This window comes from Balaenoptera ricei, chromosome 9, assembly GCF_028023285.1.
Source record: "Balaenoptera ricei isolate mBalRic1 chromosome 9, mBalRic1.hap2, whole genome shotgun sequence".
Taxonomy (NCBI): domain Eukaryota; kingdom Metazoa; phylum Chordata; class Mammalia; order Artiodactyla; family Balaenopteridae; genus Balaenoptera; species Balaenoptera ricei.
This window is the reverse complement of record NC_082647.1, coordinates 51,076,939-51,096,193: the sequence shown is the minus strand read 5'-3', so window position 1 is coordinate 51,096,193 and position 19,255 is coordinate 51,076,939. Positions and strand designations below refer to the sequence as shown.

The 19,255-nt window shown below is 44.1% G+C and overlaps 1 long non-coding RNA gene across 3 annotated transcripts in view; it reads left to right on the top strand.

Moving 5' to 3' along the window:
- Window positions 1–7,845, top strand: part of LOC132371486 (uncharacterized) — a 250,834-nt gene extending 242,989 nt beyond the window's left edge. For all 3 annotated transcript variants that reach the window (XR_009504863.1, XR_009504858.1, XR_009504860.1), the window contains one exon: window positions 7,150–7,845. This is a non-coding gene — a long non-coding RNA (uncharacterized LOC132371486). The remainder of the gene's footprint in view (window positions 1–7,149) is intronic.
- The last annotated feature ends 11,410 nt before the right edge of the window (window positions 7,846–19,255 follow it).

Here is a 19,255-nt window from a genome sequence, read left to right as displayed (position 1 = left end):
AGTGCCCTTATGAGAGAGAGAGCTTCCTCTTTTTGTTCTCCACCGTTTGAGAACACAAGGAGAAGTCAGCAGTCTGCAACCTGGAATAGGGCTCCCACCAGACCCTGACTGTGCCAGCACCCTGATCTCAGACTTCCAGCTTCCAGAACTGTGAGAAATAAATTTCTACTCTTTATCAGCCACCCAGTTTTATGCTATTTTACTATAGCAGCCTGAACAGACTAAGACAGCCAGGGATGAGGCTCAATAATTAACAATCCACCAGAACCATCTAGGATAGAGAAGAAGCAATTTCCCAATGGAAAGGGAAGGGAAGCAGACAAAACCACAGAGGTCCAATATCACCTTTTCAGCCCATCTCCACGTGCCCACCATCCTGCCTGAGCACTCTAAAACAATTTGTTTGCTGATCTACAAACTATGTCCTCATTACAAAGTTGGTATTCATGAGACTGAAAGACCAAACCACTACTTACTCTAATTTGGACAACCCCACCCTCCCCCACCCCCGGCAGCAGGTTGTATGGGCAGAGTGCCTCCTATCCGGGCCGAGGGGCCACGGGAGTTAGTGCACCCTCTGGCTGTGCCGAATGGATCTGGTCTCCACATGAGCCGGTTAGTTCTGACTTGCATCACGCCTGTGAACTATACTGCGCCAGGTCAGACACAGACAAGGTTCAAAATCAGGCGCTCCTTATTTCACCATTAACTGAACAAAGGTGTGTGTGGGCATGGGTGCAAACCCACCACACCCAGATGAACCTGCAAGAGGTGAGAACCAGAGAGCACGCAAGGCTGATTTCTAAAATGAGATAAAAATGATAGACGCTTCAGAATTAATTTGTGGAGGACCAAGGTTATCAGAAAATGAAGTTAAAATAGTTTGATTCTGCAGGTTTTCCTTTTTCTCGATAATATGTATGTAAGGGGTTCTTTATAGGAAACAAGATAAAATAAATGATTATAGGCATATACAGATGATTCATGAATATTTATTGAATTAAACTGGATTAAATTAAGGGTCATCTGACCTATCAGTAAATAGGCCAGTACGCATGGCTGGTGGACCTAGCTGTCTTCCTGAAAGGGAAGTGGCAGATCTGGTAGCAATTAGGAAGCAGTGGGTACAGCGCCCTGGTAGAATCTGTCTGTGGTTGATGCCCAGAGGGTGTGACTGCATCCACTGTATGAGATGGCCTGAGAACACCCCAGGATGGGCCAAGGGAGGGGGTCTTGGTTTTTGAGAATGCCCTCACTGGGCAGCCGTGCTCTTCTGAGTACCCTGCTAAGAGGTCTTCTCTAGTTTCAAGACTATTTTCTTAACAGAGGAGGCCACTTTAATATCCTGCCATGGCACTTAATAGTGAAGATCAAGAGCAGCCTGGGGGAGAACCAAGACAGGTTTAATGAGACCAGAGTCAAACATCTTGAAAGAATGCGGCCCTCAAGGACCAGGACCAGCACTTTGGAGACTGCAGGGCAAGAAGAATGCACAGGGATCCAGAGGGCAAGGTGCCATCCTAGGGGCCTCAGGAACACCTTCCCTTTCAGGTGAGCTGCTCACCAGCAAGCTTTCCCTGGAAGGTTTTAAAAACCCACTCACTCACTAGAAATTCACTGCTGCCAGCCTTGGGCCACTTTATATACCAACAGAACAACGAGTTGGACGATGAATGGTGGTGGGAGGAAAGGTAGGATGCTTATTGTTATTGGTAAAGAATGCTCTTCCTAACTGGTTGAAACTACCCCTCGAATTATTAATGTAGGCTACACACAGTGGAACAAAATAATAATAAGTAATAACCTTACAGGCACTTACAATGTGCCAGATGAAGTTCTAAGGGCTTTTTGTGTGTGAACGCATTTAGTTACACAACAACGCTGCGAAGTGCATACTATTATCACCCCTATTTTAGAGACAAGGATCACACGTAGTAAGTGGCAGGACCAGCATTTGAAAACAGGCAGTTTGTCACCAGAGGCCCTACTCTTTTTTTTTTTTTTTTTATTAATTTATTTTATTTTTGGCTGTGTTGGGTCTTCGTTTCTGTGCGAGGGCTTTCTCTAGTTGTGGCAAGTGGGGGCCACTCTTCATCGCGGTGCACAGGCCTCTCACTATCGTGGCTTCTCCCGTTGCGGGGCACAGGCTCCAGACGCGCACGCTCAGTAGTTGTGGCTCACAGGCCCAGTTGCTCCGCGGCATGTGGGATCCTCCCAGACCAGGGCCCGAACCCGTGTCCCCTGCATTGGCAGGCAGATTCTTAACCACTGCGCCACCAGGGAAGCCCAAGAGGCCCTACTCTTAACTGCTATAAACACTGCCCCAAACAGGGGATTTTTGTCTTTTAAACAAGCTAATGTATACAGAAGTTATATGAAAGGCAGGGAGCACATACTATTATTATTATACCAATAATACAATGTCTAATCGACATATTATAATTAATAATTGTCATTACAAGGATTATTATTTCAAATAATCAATGGCAAAGGTGATCTGATTTGACTAAAAATCATGTAAGAACTAATGACAAAAAGAACTGGGCTAGCAGGCGGTCAAGCTTCTGAGCCTTTTCTAACCTCAAGTCACTAATGTACCGATTCACAGACTCACACCTAGTTTCCCCCAGCACTGCCTGTACAGACAACTCCTCAGGCTTTTTGGTCATCGGGTTTAGAGATCTTGAGATGAAACTCCAAGACTGCATTATTGCAGAATTGGCACTGAAGTTGCCAAACGTTAAAATAGTAAGACTTTTTCAAAGGACTTTCAAACCGGAATCAGTCAAAAAAGCAAAAGAAGAATGAATTTAGCATTATTAACCAGACTTTCAACTGTGGCTTTTGGTTGCTTCCATATACAATTCTAGGAAGGAAATTGTGTTCCTTATAGCATATATCCAAGACAAAAGATTTAGCAGCCATCTGAATGAAAACCCAGCTGGATATATGTTTAACAAGAAACATTTAAGTATGAAGGCTGAGAGATATATCATAGCCAATATGTGAATGTCGTGTCCACGCACCGTCAAACCTCAGGACTGACTGCATTTGGAACTGAGTGGACGGGAGGTTTTGGTTAGATGTGGGCACAAGCAGACCAACTCTGAGGCGTCAGCACTGCGTGACAGGAGCATTGCTTAGCCACAAGCTGCTGTCGGCCTTTCCCCACCCACAGGTGTAGGAAATGGCGCAGGAAGGATGAAAAACTGTTTGCTCCTAATTGTGCTTTAATGGACTGAATTTGGGGACTTCCAGAGCAACAAGTAGGATTTGTGTTCATTTTGGGTTTGGGGTTTGTGTATGCGTTTATTTGCTTTTTAACCAGAGCAACTTTCTGAGTGCCACCTACGAAGAATTTGGAGGAACGAAGGCTTTCGCTAAGAAGTTTTTGTCCCCGCTGGAGTACGCATTGCCATTTTCAAAAGCAGTTAGCCTTTGCTTGAAAGTTTCGTGTAGCCACTAATTTTAAAAACAGAAGCCACGGCATCTATTTTCAGTGTCAGACATAAAGGAAAAAGTTTCCCTTGTATAGAAGGCTGCTGTGTTCCCAGCGGTGCCCCAGACATGATGTTTGCTTAGGCTGAGGGAAGAGAAGGCAGGCAGAAAGCGAGCTGAGAAGTGGCTTTTCTTCCAAGTGTGGCAGATCATTAATAATCAGTGAAGGATGGACTCAGGAAGCCTCCGAGCACATATTTCTAGGACTGAAGTTGAAGACTTCATTAATATTCTAGAGGAATATTGTTCGCAGGAAGTCTTCTGCGGGCCTGAAATCTCACTCAGAGGCCCTGTGGACAGCAGGCTCTAAGGCAGCCCGTAGACCTTGATCTGTGAGGATAAGAGAAATGTGTTCTCGGCCCAAGGCAGAGATGAGCTTTCCTGCTTTGTTGCTGCTTATCGGTTCGTGTCTGGCCTCTTCTGACTCTCTAATCTCCTATATTGTGGCAAAATGATGAAAATCCATTTCTTTGGAAAATGTTTAGCTTTCCTAACACAGAATGCGCCAATTTATTTTAACCACGTTTTGGACTTCTTCAACTTGACAGAGTTTATTAATCTGTGCCAAAGGCCTTCTGAATTTCAGTTTAGTTTGTCTAAAACCAGCTTATCCCTAGAGGCCCAGCACACGGATAGGAGAAAACACAGGCTAAAGAGGGAAGGAAGGAGAGAAGAGGGGGAACTTTCTCACTGCCTGATGTACCCAGGTGCGTACCCTAAGTGTCCTGAGTGGTCCCAGGAATGGTTGGGAGATGGACACCCCAATACCTAGATCTGACCTTGGGGTGAAAAGGGGGAAAAGTCAGAGACAGAATCAGTGCTGACTCTGCCTATTTTGGGAATAGTGTGTTAGGAGGTGGAAGGTAGCCCATCAAAGAAAAAAAAAAAAACTAGGGAGGAGACGGAAATCCCTTTATTTTATGCAAAAATCTCCCAAGGAGAGGGAAGAAAGCAAGCAAGTAATAAGTAACATGCCCAAGTTCACCCTGGAGCCAAAACAATCCTCAGAGTTGAGACACCGCAGAGTTCCTCTCCTGCCAGCCCCAGGGCCACAAGCAGGCCACTCGTCCAGGTCTGTGGGTGGCTTTCCCACCTGAACACCTAGAACTTCAGTCCTGGGTCAAAAGATCTGTGTGGTGTTTAGCAGCACCCTGATGAGAACAAGCCCTGTTTGTTTAAATATCAACGTCTCCACGCCCTCTACCTCATTTCATCCCACGCTCATCCTTCTCTATTTTTTTTTGTGTGTGTGTGGGAGCGGGGAAAGCCCTTAAAGGAAATGTCACCAAAACATAATAGATCGTTAGGATGTTTAATGGTGGACATTTTCAGTGTAAAGCTCTGGATCCATAGCGAACAAAAGCAACTGTTCAGAACCCTCAAAAGAAGGGAAAAAATTGCCCAGCAATTTTAAGTTAATGGGCAAGATTAATGGATTGTCATATAATGTGAAGGGAAGTATTAGAAAAAAAAAACCCAAGTGGCTCTACAAAATTGGTTTGGAATTGGAGTCTACCTGAAGGCCTTTCAGCCAGAGGATTACTGTCTGCAGGGCTCACAGCTAAGCAGTGTATTAATTTGAAAGCCATGCCTTGTACAGATACCCAGCACTTAGTGGTTGGTTTTATGTTAAAAATGCTTAGTATGAAAACTGTGCTGAAAGTTGCCCAAACATCTCATAGTTGATTGCAAACCCGAGGGCCTGGGGGCTCTGAGCCCACACCTCAAGAATGCTTGTGATTGGGTGACATTTTGGCTCCACACCTGGATTTGTCAAGGCCTCTTAGCGGCTGCTGGGAATTCGTCCTGCCTGGGGCCCACCACTCTCCCATCACCCCTCTGACAGATGAAAACACAACGGGGTCTGTTGCCTGACTGACACATTCCTCTCCTGTCTGCCTCTGAAAGGACTTTATTTAACTGTCCTGGAGTCAGGCTTTTGACTGACAGATTGTGAAGGGTAAAAGTCATTCAGTTCCATTAAGCTCTGTAACTGCTCTGGAACAAAACACCTTTAAAAAACAGTGTTGGGGGGAGGGAAAAATAGAGCTGTGGAGAGTAGGGGCATGAGCTTTAGGGAGAGAAAAAGGGGATTCTTTTCAGGTTCAAAAACAATCCTTCTCTTTGCCTCTGTCTATCAATTAGGGCTGCATTCCCAGAGGGAATACTGGCCTGGCCTCATTGGTGTCATTCAGCTGCCAATCTCCTGACAGGGACACCAAAGGGCCTCATGTAGCGCTGCGGAAACTGTCTGTCAGGCCATCAGCAGCTGCTATGATGACATCACCTCTGTTTTTCTAGGACTATTAGAGAGAAAGGGGGGCTGGGGTAGGGGGCTCACCCAACAGAGTCGGAGAGTCTTGGCTCCAAATCTCTGTTCATATTTTCCTTTTCCAACCCTCACATCTCCTCAATCCCAGTGTGAGTTTCTTCACAAAAACAATCCCAGCTTTCCTTGCCTGGCTGGGCAGCAGGGGTAAATAATAACTCGCCAGCCGAGGACACAGTCTTGGGTGTGAGAAGGGGGCTCTGCTTCTGGGAAAACTGAAGTCCTGACTGAATACATTCAATGACTCTGGTTCCAATGAGTCCAAAGAAACGGGATTGGTGGTGAAAGGTGGCTCAAGCCCCCGAAAGGCCTCGGGCCGCACTGTGTGAAAAGCCATGCGGCCTCACCAATGGTTTCCTGCCAAGCCTTAACCTTGTTTGGGTTCCTGTGGGTTTCATTCCCCTCTGAGTTCTGCTGGGAGCCTGAAAGCTCCAGTGGAGCTCTAAACACTAAGCCAAACTCAGCACCAAGCAACCACTTCCCACTTCTCTGTTTTTCTGCCTCATTCGCTGCTTTCCCCGAGTCCAGACTCACAGGCTAACTTGGGTTGGTCCCAGAGACTCCTCACCACAGCCGATCACACTGAAGACCCAGGACTACAAAGGAGGGGTCCCTGAGCTTCCTGACTTGACTGGGAAAAAACCCCCTCCTCCCTCTGACCCTTTCCCCCTTCTTCCCTCTCTGGCTTCTGTCTGAGAGCGGGAAGTGAATCAGAGCCTCGACAGCAACCTGCAAAGATGCCCGGTGGTCCTTCTGTGTTCTGGGATGGCTGCCGTTTCCCTGGTAGCCTTTTCACATCACAGGGAGCTACTTACAAACGGTAATGATAGCACTTAGTGCCAAACTGGGCGCTGGAGGGTATGGCTGCCGAGCGCCACAGCCGGGCCATTGTGTTGCAATACTTCTGCTTCCCATCACGGAGGGGATGACAGTGCTTCATGTGTTCCCCATGAACCGTACAAAGTGTTTAGCCAAATCCTGTAAAAACATGTACATAAAGCTGTCTCCGTGCTCCCAGGGCCGTGATGTCTATCTCTTTTCTATTGCTTCTTTCTTCCTTCATTCTGAAAGCTCCGCTGGGGTCCTGCACATCCTGAGCGTAAATTCCACTGGGGTGGCTGCAACCTGTTCACACAGCAATACACTGGTCTCAAGCACCCAGATGCTGGACCTCAGATATGTACCACCGACATGAGGACAATGCCTGGGGAAATTGAGAATTAGCCAGGTTTGGGGCCCTGGGAGTACAGGCAGAGGAGCAATGGACAGGATAATGAGAGAGAAAAGGAGGCTAACTTGATCATCATCTTCTTGCTCTACAGCCTCAGGAAGACACACTCAGGAGCCAGCCCTTTGCCATCTGCACCAACAGAACTGCAGGAGTCATGGGAAGCACTATTAGTTCACTAATGAGTGAACATTTCCAAATTGCTTTGCAGGTCCTTAGTTGTGATTGCTGCACATTTTCATTACTGAAGCAGAGAGGAAACCCAGCTAAGGGACTGGACAGGCCGGTGGAGATACACACAAAGAGCTCTAACATCCTGGGGGCACTGCCAAAAAGGAACTTCAGTTACTAAATCCAAAGATGCTGGGAGCATTTTGCTCAGGATGGATTACCTTGAAAACATCACTGGGAGTAGCTCCCAGTCAGCAGATGCTTGGAGCTCCTGGATGCTGGCTGGGAGCATGGATTCCCATCCTGTGGCTGTGCGTCACCATCCAACATCCTATAAATCCATCCCTTCTCTTCATGATTTTTCACAAGGACCTCAGATCCAGTATCGTGAGATGCTCGCATTTCTGGTCTTACCATAGACAATGGTTTCCAAACATTTCTCAGTCAAACGCCCAATAGTATAAGGTCTGAATATGGAATTGTCTGTGCTGGAAAGACAACTGTCTTTGTTCACCACCTTCTCAAGGAATTCCTGACTGTTTGTACCCACCTTGGACTCTACGTAGTCCTCTCTGGCTTCGTGTTCCAACATCTATTATATTAGGCACTGTGCCCTTCCTGATTTTCTTTTCATTGTGCTAGCAAAAATTAAATGGTCTTTTGGGCCCTCAATAACAGTGATGCCTCCTTCCTTGTGTATGATAACCATTGAGTAGTATTTTCTTTGAATTGTTTATTCCTAGAATATTTCCCCATGACGCGTTACATTAGAGATAACCTTAAACCAAGCCTGGTACAGTTCAATTTCAATGGAATAAATAGTTGGAATAAAAAGACTGTTTAGTCTTTATATATAAGTTCAGACCATTCACTCTCACTATGTGAGTGGATTGCTCCAACTGTGAATTAGCTTACTCCTTTTATGTCCCCTTTTATAGACATAAAAGAACAATCAAATCCATCACAAACACCACTCTTCCATCTTTCATTTTTCACTTCCATGCAAACCATAAGGCTTTATGTAAGAGGCACTTGACATATTTATATGTAAGAGGCACTTGACATAAAAATACCTAACTCCTTCCCCACGCCCCAAGTTCGGAAAATTCTAAAGCCAGAAATATAAATGTCACCTTGTGCTGATAGTTACTTCTTTTAGTCTCTCTCTAGACAGGGTTAGGAAGTGGGGACTTGAATGACCACCTGTAATCTTCACTGAGACAGATCCAGTGAGCATGGTTCCAACACGTTGCCTGGGATGTTGCAAAGTTCTTGAAGATCACATAGACCCATATTCAAAGGTATATAAAACTACATTATTGTTAAAATTATCCACCACTTTTTTAGCCACAGATACAGCTCTCCTGATAGAATAGAAAACTTTGAAAGAATTGGGATACAGAAAGTATCAGAATAACTAAAAACAATTGACTAGAAAAAATATCCAATATATCAGCCTTAAATAACAAACTTACATATGAGAAGTGTATTCTCAGCAATTCATGGAAGCATTTTGGAAAAGCTCATTTGAAAAGATGACTAGAACTGATCTATTAAAAGTACACAGACAGGGCTTCCCCTGGTGGCACAGTGGTTAAGAATCTGCCTGTCAATGCAGGGTACACAGGTTCGAGCCCTGGTCCAGGAAGATCCCACATGCTGTGGAGCAGCTAAGCCCGTGTGCCACAACTACTGAGCCTGTGTGCTCTAGAGCCCACGAGCCACAACTACTGAAGCCCGCATGCCTAGAGCCTGTGCTCCACAGCAAGAGAAGCCACCACAATGAGAAGCCCGCGCACCGCAATGAACAGTAGCCCCTGCTCATCACAACTAGAGAAAACCCGCACGCAGCAACAAAGACCCAATGAAGCCAAAAATAAATAAATGAAGAAAAAAAATAAAAGCAGAAAACCATCCCCAACAAAATAGCTTAAAAAAAAGAAAAAGTACACAGACAGCTGTCATCCCAAAACAGAAATGAGGCTAAAGTTTTCCAAGACCTTGTTCCTCAGCAGTGATCTTAGACTAGAGATTAAAGATACACAGGCACATTAATCCTTGCTTTACTTTCCTAGACCCCCTGGATTATAATATAAAATGACTTTACTAGAATAACCATTATATCGGAGAAAATTGTGTTTTTAAAAAGGAACTTAGCTAAGAAAAGTCAATCTAAAAGTAAAATTAACCCAGGTTGGGAGTGTTGAGTATTGAATGGACTATAAATTTAATCAAAATAGTTAGGATTTATCTTGTTTCTTTTGCATGATCGACTTTAAAAAAATATTATGCCCTTTAATTTTCAACACTTGTTTTGTTCTTAAAGATAGAAGGAGAAGGAATGGAAGGAAATAGGAGAGAACAAAGGAAGAGGTAAGATAGAAAGATGGCTAAGTGTGTTACTAAGTTTAAAAATGACTCATCCCTGAAATGTCCATTCATCAGCTGGGTTAAGAAAGCCACAGAGCCCAAAAGATGAACGGGAGCCACATGAAAACAAGCCAGTCACAGATGACTTTTCTCAGTCTGTTGACATTTGATTAATGCTTAAACTAAGTAAGGAGAAAAGGTTCATCTTGTTCCAAAATGAAGCTGGGCATCATGGTGCTGCATCGCCTGAAGGAACTAATCGTCAAACAAGTTCTGTCCCATAATCTTTTTTTCTAACTTTTACCCTTTATTGCCTTTTACGCGTTTAGAAACTGAAGCAGCTTGTACTAAAATGCTGCCTAATTATTTGTTTAAAAAAAAGAAAAAAAAAAAAGGCAAATTCTCACAAGGCAGCCTTCAGCTGCCCTGGGAAATTGTGCCTTTAATTGTAACCAAAAGTCTAGCGTTATTTGCATGTTGAAAATGAGTGTGTTTTATTGAATTTCATGCTATTTTTATTATAATTTAAAAGGGAGTGGATATTCAAGAATCTTTGGCAGAAGATTTTTGTTTTAAAATGTGGTCCCAAGGTCCAAAACTCAGTTTTCTTGCCCTTCACCATTTGTTTCTCTATCTGGTGGCGTTGACAAGTTCACAATGCGAAACAGCTAATTCTTATTCCTTTCTGGAACCTACTTATCTTTCCAGGGAAGGGGGAGATTTTTGAAAATCTCTATGTTTCTTCTAAGACTGTGGAGATGAAAGAATCAGACTCATCTTGGTTTTTGTTTGTTCAATATATTTGATCAGAATATTTTAAATGCCCACTTTTCCATAAGAATTGGTCAACACCTGATCTATTTTATAGTCATTTTACAGGTGAATATATGGGCATGGAACTCAGCCAAAAGGTTAAGTGAGACTGGTGTAAGCCGCAGACAAACTCATGATGCTAAAAGATGTCATTTCTTTCTTTTTAACAGTCTCTCTCACCAAGGACTCCATGGCTAAGTCACAGTCTCTCTCTAATTCTTAACTACATAACATTAGTAACATTTCATGTCAGTCTTGCCATGACAGAATATACTTGTGGCCTTTCTATAAGTTCGTAGTAAAGATCTTCCATCTTTGGTCTCGATCTTTCTCCCGGTTTCTTCCGTGACCCAGACCACAGGGAAAATCAAAATCTAAGCTGGGGGCCAACCAAGAATCTAAAACCATCTTCTCCAATCTGACGTGTTTGCGAACATCGAGCAAAATAAAACTTTTCTTCAGTTCTTTTAGATGTACATTTTATTAAAACTGAGTTTCTTCTACTTTATATTGTTGAAATGTTTATATGATTGGCTATTTTTTTTACAATAGTCACCACTCATGTACTTTTAAATAGGTGTCAGAAAACACTATTGTGCTCTTAATATTGGTTCGACATTTACATTCAGGCTTATAATGTGCAGAAGTGGCTTTCATGCTAGATTGATGCACTGCCTTTTCTAGATGAATGTACATTATGGTATCTGACAATAGTAACACGATCAAGCAACTGCATTCTAAGCATCAGGACCTCAGTGGTGCTTTAAAAATTCTTGAAAGAGAGTAGGATCCCCAGTATAACACAATTATTAATTTAATAATTTTTGATATAAAACAGGGCAATTCAATCTCCCCCACCCTGAATGTCAACCGCCACGCAGGCAAAAGGCCAGAAAAAAATAACATTTTCCTTTCAGGTTTGGATTGGAACTTATCCCATCAGCAGATTTTTTTTCGTAATAGATTCCTTTTTATTATCGGTTTTCTATAAGTATTTGAGTATAATTTCAAATCTTAAAAACAAAACAAAACTCATTTAAGCAAACCCAGAACCAGAAAGCAATGGCAAGAGATCACTTTGAAATCAGTATGACACCAGAGCACAAACTAGCCACTTATTCGTTAAACTTACCTTCATGTTTACAGTGTGCCACTGGGCAAATCTGAAACATTTTATTTATAATTATGACATTTACCCACCTGTCAAAATTCTGTTATCTTTCCTGGAACTTTATTTTCATCTCCATTAATTAAAAAGCAAAGGAATTTGGCCCATAATGCAAAATATTTCAAGAATCGAAATCAACTGCATAAAAAAATATAAACCTGCCATCACCAGTAGCACTGATGATAGCATCAGGGCAAGATTCAGGTGACCTGCCTGGCTGTTTCCAGAAGCCCCGCGTGAAGTGAAGACACTGAGCTCAATCATGTAGCTATGTTAGGCTTGGTTGCCTGGCTTGAATGATTGAGGTAATTGTCCCAATTATTCTCTGCACTTTGTATGTGCAGATCCAGATTTATATTGTGACTGGGAGCAGAGTATTGAAAGGGAAGACAGGAAACCCAGATTCCGTGTTAAGTGGGTCAATGATGAAGCCTGTAAGGTTGCAAGTTACATTCACTGTGTGTCTCAGTTTATCCCTCTTACAAGTAGAAAGGCATAGAAACCCCATTTTATTAGAGCCAATCAAGATGATTGAACTTAAAAACCTTTTCAGCAGCTTTGAGAGAAAACGTCACATAAAAACAGAGTAATGTGTTAGACCAGCTTTCCTGGAAAACAGAGCGTGAAGCGGGAATGAAGTCCTGAGGCTTTCTTTGGGAGGTGCGATCCCACGGCAATGAACACGAAAGGAAAGAGAACTGAGGCAGGATAGGAAGCAATGCCAAGTGATGAATTACTATGTTGGCCGTGGCTTCACGGTAGGCCTCAAAGAGCCCACGGAGGGAGGAAGGAGAGAAAATTTCTCTACCCAGCTCCTATCCATCTCCTGTTTGCCGTTGGCCAAAGAGCATGCCACAGGGAGATAACCCCCAAACTTGTAAGTCGCACCATCTGGCCCCCATGACACAGCCCAGGCCCTGCAGTGTGGTGCTGCATCAAAGCTCGGTCCTGATGGGAGAACGCGGAGACCGCAGGATGGTATTGGCCCTCGAGAATGAAAGCCGCAGCAGAGCCTGAGTTCAATAAGCAGCTGAGAGCATCTGAGGAAGCTCATGAGACGTGTCCAATACAAACACATAAACACATTTAGCCATGTTGGATCCCTACTATAACCACAGATCTGGTATAGCAGTAAGTTACCAAGACTTGCCAGAGTGTCAGTCAATTTGCCAAAGTACATTGGCCAAAATTAAGAAAGACAATGGACATCTCTGCCTTTGAAGAGCCAAGTTAGAATACTTTCTCTGATACATTGTTTAAATGGAAGGGACAACAGGCTAAAAGCAGAGATAATTTTAACCCTTTCCAGAAGCCACCATGTCACCAAGGGGAGATAACGCGGGGGTGAGAGCACTACACTAGGAATTAGACCCAGCTCTTCTGAGAACTAGCAGTTCACTCCAATCTGCGTGTATGAGTCTCTGCTTTGCCAGACATGGTACCAGGAAGCAGGGCAGAGGCAAAATTCATGGGCGTCATCTTTCTATTGAAGAGCTCAAATTCTAGTCAGGAAGCACAGCGGCTATGAACTTTTTTGCAGGCCCAGCTTCCAGTCTTCCTCCTTCTAACAACGGTGCCCCAAATGTCATTTGCTCGCGCCCCCCCCCCCCGCCCCTGCAGATTAGGGAGGGCAGACCTCACACCCACCTCCACAAGCCTGTGCCCAGGCCTTGCCAATCAGAGCCACAGGATTTGTTCTGGGGGGGTCCGGAGCCAACATGAGCCAGTTTAGCAGAGAGAAGGGCCTTCTCTTTTCCTCTGGATCTAGATGCATGGCCATTGATTTCTAGGACTGCTGGCAGCCATTTGTCCTCAACAGGCAAAGCCGGCCTGAAAAATAGAGCCGGCACAAAGGAAGGCGGGACTGAGAAAGAGAGAGACTGGACCCCAAGAGCACTGTTGGGGCCTCTGGATCCAGCTGACCTCGTTGGTTACTGAGCCAATAAAGTCTCTTTTTTGCTTAAAGTAGTTTGAGTTTCCTGTCTGAACTGATATAGGGAGACAGATAGATAATAAGTAATCACAATGCAACGTGATAAATCTTAAGGTGAAGAGAAAAACTAAGTGCGTGGGAAGCGCTAGACAGAAAGTATTGCTTCTCTTGGGTCTCTACTGGTAAAACGACTGGGTCTGCAGAGTAACCTTTAAAGTCCCCCCACCCGAACCCACCCCCAACATGATTCAGGGACAAAGCTGGCTCATGAGGGCCTCTCTCCTGGCATCCGCAATGGCTCCACGGGGCATGAACGTGCCTCACAGCCAACCGGTTACCAGTAAAGCCGTGTACCTTTCTCTGCCTCCTTAAAGATTCCATCAGATTATTAACATGGCGGGTCACGGTTTGGAAATGCAAACCCATAGCCAATTAGTGGAAGAAGAAGTGAACCTGCCGATCGATAATCACACCGCCTGAGACGCTTCCAAAACTTTCCTCATGACATTCCTGGGTCCTTAGGTAAATCCTTAGACTTCAGGCTTCAGAAAATGAATCACATATGTGTCTTCTCTCCGACGTGATGTACATTGGTCTGGGTGAAGCCTCATAGCTGTTCGATGTAAATACAAAAAGCATTTGAATAGATGCTATCTACGGGTATCACAGGAGAGGGAATAAGAATCAAAGTTCCAGGCACTGTCACCATTCTAGCAGTGGACCGCAGTCTGAGGTTCCTTTCCTATAGTGCCTACAATTAGGTCATTATATATAGACACAAAGTGAATCCAGAAAATGGCTTGGTCTCCTTCCCTCAACACGCAGATCCTTCAGCCAGAGATGGGGGGCCCTCCACACACTAGGTATCATTTGGACAAAAGGGGCTACTTCTTCCCCGCTCTCTCCAAACTAACTGTACATTTCAGATGCAGTGGAAATAAAAACACGTCGTCCATTGCTGATGCGCCTGACAACACTGCTGTCTCAGCAGAGACGACTGGCTTCCCGCCATCCACATATTCCATCCTTTCAGTGCCTCATCACTCTGCTTATTAGATAGTGACAATATTAGCCAGGGAACTACAATCAGAACTGAGAGAGAGCATTCTTTAATGCATTCCCAATATTGACCCACCCAATACGGCTGGCCACCCTGAAGAAAAACCATGCACTTATGTATACCACAGCCTGCGTGTATGTGTTGGGAGATGGCAGAGTGGGTGTGTGGGTGGAGAGTACCTATTAGAAGCCGGTACTGTGTTGTGCTCTGCATGCATTATCGTGTTTTGTTTCCGTGGCCATCCTATCATGTGAAAACTCTATTTTCCCTACTTACAAGGACATTGCGGCTCAGAGACATTCGTTCACTTGCCCAAGATCACACAGCTAACAAGCAGTGGGACCTGACTTCAAATGTGGAGGCTGCATTCTTACCCTTTAGGCTCAAATACCTTCCCCAGCTTTTGCTCTTTTCCCAGACATGATGCGATTCAATCCTACAGCCTGCCCAATTTCTTTGCTTGACAGATTTTCTTCCACGACCCCATTCCCAACTCATCCCACTCCCTAACCCAAAGACAGAAAAGTCATCAGATAACACACACAATGTGCTTGTAACAAGCTAACAATGTTATTCCCAGAGCGTTGCTGGGAACATACAAAAATCCTGTGTGTGTATCATTTAGCAGAAATTACATACATGAACTCAAGCTCTGAGAGTGTATGAGTGTGTGTATTTGGGTAGATCCAATACATAGAATCCTCTCAAAAAAAAACCTTGAGAGAATATTTATCCGTCCAACAAATGTTTATTGCATATCTCCTATGGGATACTGAAAGAATAGTAAATGGTTAGGTTCATCTTTGCATTTCTTGGGCAGTAACTCCAAATAGAGGGAAGAAGAAACAAACTTCTATAAAAGTACCATCAGCCAAATCCTTTGACTACAAGGTGGAAGAATTGGAAGTACAGGAAAGAGATTTAAAGGAAGTAGCATTTTTTTTTTTTTTTTTTTTTACTTTTGGGTTTATTTATTTATTTACGGCTGTGTTGGGTCTTCGTTTCTGTGCGAGGGCTTTCTCTAGTTGCGGCAAGTGGGGGCCACTCTTCATTGCGGTGCGCGGGCCTCTCACTATCGCGGCCTCTCTTGTTGCGGAGCACAGGCTCCAGACGCGCAGGCTCAGTAATTGTGGCTCACGGGCCTAGTTGCTCCGCGGCATGTGGGACCTTCCCAGACCAGGGCTCGAACCCGTGTCCCCTGCATTGGCAGGCAGATTCTCAACCACTGCGCCACCAAGGAAGCCCAGGAAGTAGCATTTTAATTAAGGCCTGAAGACTGAGAAGAATGTCGACAAGTGTAGGGGAGGAGGAAAATTCCAGGGAACAGTGCATGTAAAGAAAACAAGGTATTAAGGTGAAGGCAGGTTTTCATGGAAGGAAATAGTCCAATGTGATTAGCAGATAAGAGCCTATAGAAAAATCTTAGGAGGAGCTGGACAGGTAGAAAGGGCCAAACCATAGAAGACCTTAGAGAGGACATCTGGTGTTTTTTTCTGTCCACCACCCATGCTGCCTTTAGACAGCTGCTTCTCCTCTGCTGCGTGTGGTCCCAGTGGGGCTGTCATCACTGTGTCCAGGCACCCATATTCATGGGGATGGGCACAGGGCTCAGGAGGAGCTAATCAGGGCCAGCAATAATGACTGGTCCAGGGGTGAACACAAGATCCAAGCAGGATTCATGTAACAATATCAGAAGAAAGAAATGCCTCTCTCCTCCACTTCTGGATGTGGGCAGCCATCTTCCCCATTACCTGGAAAGCGTGTGTCTGTAAAATGAAGCCACAGTAATGAAAGATCTGGAGCAAGGAGGTGACGAGAGGGAGATAGAGCCTGCAAAGCATTGATTAAGCCCCTGGATCCACCTATGCCTGAAGCTCTAAATCTATGTCTGGACCTCTCAGTTATCTGAGTCATTAACTTCCCTTTCTGCTTGAGCTAGTTTGAGCTAAGAGTCCTGACTAGAACAGCTGTGAGTGTCATGCTAAGGAGTTTGGGCTTATTGAGATAAGAAAGCCACTGAAGACTTCTAATCTTAAATGCTTAGAGAACAAAGACTTGTACAGCAGACAGAAGACTGTGGAGAGATTAAACAACCTTTCAGGGGTAAGGGGCAATAATCCGCAGAACCTTTTAATTCACTCTGTGAATGGAAGAAGTGAAACCAATACTATAGCCATAATAGGATGATCAATTTTGCTACCCAAAGCTACCCAAAGGTCCACACTAAATGATGACATGAGTTTGAGCTACACATTATTCCCAGTATTATTAGCAAACCTGGATAGAAGATATCTCAGCCCACAGGGTAACAATAACTCAAGAGGAGCAGGTGACTTGTAAGGTCAAGGAACAGGGCCCGAAACAGCATTAGTGTAGCAAATGTGAAGCGTCTGGTTACCTCCCTGTCTGAAACCCAAGACGTTTGAAGGAAAAGAGGTGCTGAAATATCTGCAGTTGGCAGTGACATCTGAGAACGTGGTGACCACCCCCCGCCCTCCGTACAGGGCAAGGATCATGCCTTTTCTGTAAATAGCTTTGAACCTTCTGCTTACCTCAAGCCCTGACTTCTATCTTGGAGAAAGAAAGAAGCCACTTTGCTCTTGGGCCTAGGCCTAGCGCATTGAGTTACTTGTCACCCATAAGTGACATTTATCAGGTCCACATCACAAGATGAACCCTCACCAAATAAGAGCTACTCAGGGCTGGGAAAAACAAGTGGGCACTTGGTCTTCTAGTGCTTCTGGATAAGAGAACATATAAGCCCAGCGACGTGTCTCCTCGGAACTAGAAGGGTCTGCCTCTGGGGCAACTGCTTACCATGCTGATTTAACAAAGCAACAAGGGAACTGAGTGGGGTGGCATTGCCAAGTCAAAACAAGAAGCTTCCCAGGCTCCTGGGCTTTGTACTCACCTCTCCTTAGCCTCCGCCAGACCTCTTCCCACTGCCGGGGGAGAAGCAGGAGAACAGCCGGTTGCAACTCAGCTAGGGGGACTTAGCAGCGGAGGTCTGCAAAGGAGGCTGGGGCAGGAGGAGGGAGCAGGCCGACCTCAGGACCCAGCATGGATGGGGCTCAGAAGACGCAAAGCAGCCTCTTGCTGCAACAGGCCAGCCGCACTGTATTTGACTAATTCTCAGACACTCATTTTTCACATTTTCGCATCGCTAAAGTAGGGATGCATCTTATAATCAATGATGTGTCATACTTTAAAATTGGTGACACTTTTTCCTTTCTCGATGATTTTTGAAATAATGGTGTATTTTACAATTGATGGTGTTTTGGGTTCCACAAAATGCTGTATATCAAGATCACCTGCTCACCATGTTAAACTAAGACTCCCTACCCATTCCCCAAAGACATTTTACAGTCCCAAAGGTCCATTGCAGCAATGGGAGCAGGAGTCACAAAAACCAGAAAAGATCCCAATACAGCAAGAGAGATACATGATCTACCCCACTCAGTTTCCTTAGAACTTCCAATGTACAAAAAGAAGAGATGACCTATGAACTGTACACTTTTGGAAAATGGCATATTGCTGCCTCAAGAAGTCACCTGTTCCACCAGGTCACCTGCTCTTGATGCCTGGGATGGAGATGGTAATATCACGGTGACAGTAATGGGACCTAACATTTAGATAGAACTTTACAGTGTTCAGAACCTTTTTCCTGAACACTATATGATCTCAGGCCCAGCTGGTATCGCTGTCTCCCTCTTTGGAGATGAGGATGTTGAAGCCCACACCGTTGGGTGCCTTTCGAAGGTTGCACAGTCAATGGTAGAGAAGTGACTAGATCCCTGAGAAATATGATCTTTCCTTCAACTATTCCATGAGGGGCAAGAGAAGATTTAGCCCTAGGAAGACCTTTCTTCAATCATTTCAAGCTCAAAAAGTAGAACAGTGATCATGATAAATCTATTTTTTATCAACATTCCAGAAAAAAAATTGTTAGTTAAGAAAGTTAAAAGGGAAAATGCATGTTTTAAATCACCAGGTTTAAAATAATGTTTACTTTAATATTGATCATTGAAATTTTAGTATGATAAATAATTTGTGCCTCTGGGGCACATTTTTCTGATTGTTAAAGTGATATAAATTTAGAAAATAATAAGAAGTCCAAAATGTTGAAAGTATTTGCACCATCAGTTAGCCCAAGGTTGATGAGTGCCTTCAGCAAGCAACTGACACACACACACGAACAGAAAGGCTATGATAGAATTCCTCCCTCATGGGAACAGACAACACAATTACAATGGAATTGGGGGGATGAGATAGACGTTTTAAAATATATCAATACTGTATAGCACAGGGAATTATATTCAATGTCCTGGGATAAACCATAATGGAAAAGAATATAAAAAAGAATGTATATATGTGTATAACTGAGTCACTTTGCTCTACAGCAGAAATTAACACATTGTAAATCAACTATACTTCAATAAAAAAATGAAATAAAATATATCCATACAAAATCATAAGTGATTAGCTCAAACAGGGGAAAAAGAACCATAGATTGGGACTATCCAGGCAGGCTACTTGGAGGAAGAAGGATTTGAGACAGGCCTTAAAGGATGATAAAAATTGAGCTCAGCTGGGAGGAGGAGGGGTAGCATTCCCGTGTCCAGCAAACAGGTGAAGAAACAGATGAAATCTTACTTAGAGCTCAGTACATAGCAGGGTGTTCAGTG